Here is a 2566-nt window from a genome sequence, read left to right as displayed (position 1 = left end):
TTTTCACTGGGTTACATTAAAACAAGAACTTAATTGGAATGATGTGCAAAAATCACTCGATCATATTACTCAAAATTCCCATATAGCAATATTTCCGAAAATGATCTTTTTAATGAGGTATCATTATTAAAATATATATTGATACGGAAAAGGTTAAATCTTGGGCATCAGCAAAAATCACAATAGAGGAAAAAATGGTTAGAAATATTTCATCATTTTGAAACAAACCATGTTCCATACAATAATGCACTAAAAATTGTGGAATACATGCTGTCCTTACCAGGAACTAATGCTGCGACTGAATGTGTTTTTTCTACGTTAAATAAAGGGTGGTGGACATCAGAAAAATCACAATTAGGTGTTGAGACTTTGAACGCCATTTTGTGTGTGAAATATAATTTAACAAATTCTTGTGAAAACTTTCATGACCTTTAAACAATGACAGCAATCTACTAAGAAAAATTCACTCAAATGAGAAATATGCCAAAGAATAGAATAATACTATACATAATTTTAAATGTATTATATTTGTAAATTGTACTTATGTTGAAATTAAAAATATATATTACAACACTATTTTTGCGTTCTCTGAAAAATTTTGTTGCTCCATATAGACCAAATTTTTATTTATTTATTGAAGTCTCTTTTAATTTAATTTTAAACATTTTATTAGGGTCTCAAACAACTCTTATCACAATCCATACATACATCAATTGTGTAAAGCACATCTGTACATTCATTGCCTTCATCATTTTCAAAGCATTTGCTCTCCACTTAAGCCCTTGGCATCAGGTCCTCTTTTTTCCCCTCCCTCCCGGCTTCCCTCTCCCTCATGGGCCCTTGATAATTTTTTTTTTGTCATAGAAAATGAATTAAGCATAAATTTTATTTCCAATTCCCTCAAAGATTATCACAAATACAAAATACTCTTTGAAAAGTATCCCAAACCAAATCAAAGGAATTTAAAACAATAGCCAAATCTGCTTCAGACAGAAGATAGGGCAACCTAATTTACAGCACAACGTAACTCTTTCCAACTAATCTGAGAAGAAATAGCTCCCATGTTTAGTGTTAAAAAATAAAGCTCTTTGTGTTTAGAAAAATCAAGGCATCACTTAGTAAAGCCTATTCTTCCTCAAATCTTTATTCAGGCAGTCCTTTTGATTATGAACTGATTCACCTACGATTGTAGGCCACTGTTGCAACCCATTCTTAGGAAGCCTATTATTAAAAACTCAAGGTGCACACAATGGTTCATGATAACAAGTGGGAACTACTTTACAATGTGCATCAAAGCGTTATTATATTTTACTATATTATTATGTCAAAGATGCTTTATTATCTGGAAGTGTTTCTTTAATGTTATACAAAGAAAAGTACACTATATACTAAGACAAACATTTGACCAAGCAATGTTAGACATGAACCTCACTGTCCGACACAGATAAAATTCAACTGAAAGACAGACCTAGGAATGGAATTCGTTCAAAACCTGGGGACTGCCTGTACTTGCTTATCTTCATTTAGAAATGCGATAGGAAATTTTGTTAAGGTATAAAGACCTTAGGAAAAATTATAAATACTCCATTTTAAAAAATTAACAGAAATGCTTTCCTCTTTAAAATGTAAATATCCAATAAATATAACATAGATGGTACTCCAGGCATAGAAAAACAATTCCCTTATGAAAAAGGTGTATTTGGGTAAGTTTGATGGCAAGCTTTTTGTTTGTCTTAAGTGTAATGCACTTCACCAAAAGAACCAGGCCATTATTCTGTAAAGATCTACTCTTTCTTAATTGAACAGAAATACATCAATTTCTATAGAATGTTGGCTATAGTACCAGGCCACAGGAAAGGTCTCAAATAGCTGAAAGTTGTTTGGCTAGAGAAAAATGTCTTGCGACTTGGAGGCAGGCAGTCATCCATTCGTCCTTGAAGGCATTCCTCAGCGAACTTCTTCTAGTCTTCAGAGTAAAGCGCAGGATCGGGGCTCCCGGAAGGGGTTGCTTCCTGCTGGAACCCCGACCAAGAGGGCGTCCTTGCAGGCGTTCTGCATGCAGTACTGTTGAAGCTCTGCAGCTGCCTGAGAAACCTTGATCCTCTCCACGCTGGCTTCCAGCTTGAGCTGCTCCACCAGGCGCTGCAGGGCGTTCACTCTGGGCCCGGAAGACATGGCGGCGGCGCGGGCAGGCGAGGGGCTGTGCAGGGACCGCCCGACTGCCGGGCCCTTGATAATTTATAAATTATTATTTTGTCATATCTTGTCCTGTCCGACGTCACCCTTCACCCCCTTTTTTGTTGTCCATCCCCCAGGGAGGAGGTCACATGTAGATCCTTGTAATCAGTTCCCTCTTTCCAACCCACTCTCCCTCTATCCTCCCAGTATTGCCACTTACACCCCTGGTCCTGAAGGTATCATCCGCCCTGGATTCTCTGTGTTTCCAGTTCCTATCTGTACCAGTGTACATCCTCTGGTCTAGCCAGACTGGCAAGGTATTATTCGAATCATGATGGGGGTGGGCGTGGGGGAGGAAGCAATTAGGAACTAGAGGAAAGCTGTATTC

General features: G+C 37.8%; 1 pseudogene; it reads right to left on the bottom strand.

Moving 5' to 3' along the window:
• Positions 1-1661: 1661 nt before the first annotated feature.
• Positions 1662-2214, bottom strand: LOC142456560 (guanine nucleotide-binding protein G(I)/G(S)/G(O) subunit gamma-10 pseudogene; annotated as a pseudogene).
• Positions 2215-2566: the final 352 nt, after the last annotated feature.

This window comes from Tenrec ecaudatus, chromosome 9 (genome assembly GCF_050624435.1).
Source record: "Tenrec ecaudatus isolate mTenEca1 chromosome 9, mTenEca1.hap1, whole genome shotgun sequence".
In the NCBI taxonomy this organism is placed as follows: Eukaryota; Metazoa; Chordata; class Mammalia; order Afrosoricida; family Tenrecidae; genus Tenrec; species Tenrec ecaudatus.
This window is presented reverse-complemented; position numbering and strand designations above follow the sequence as displayed.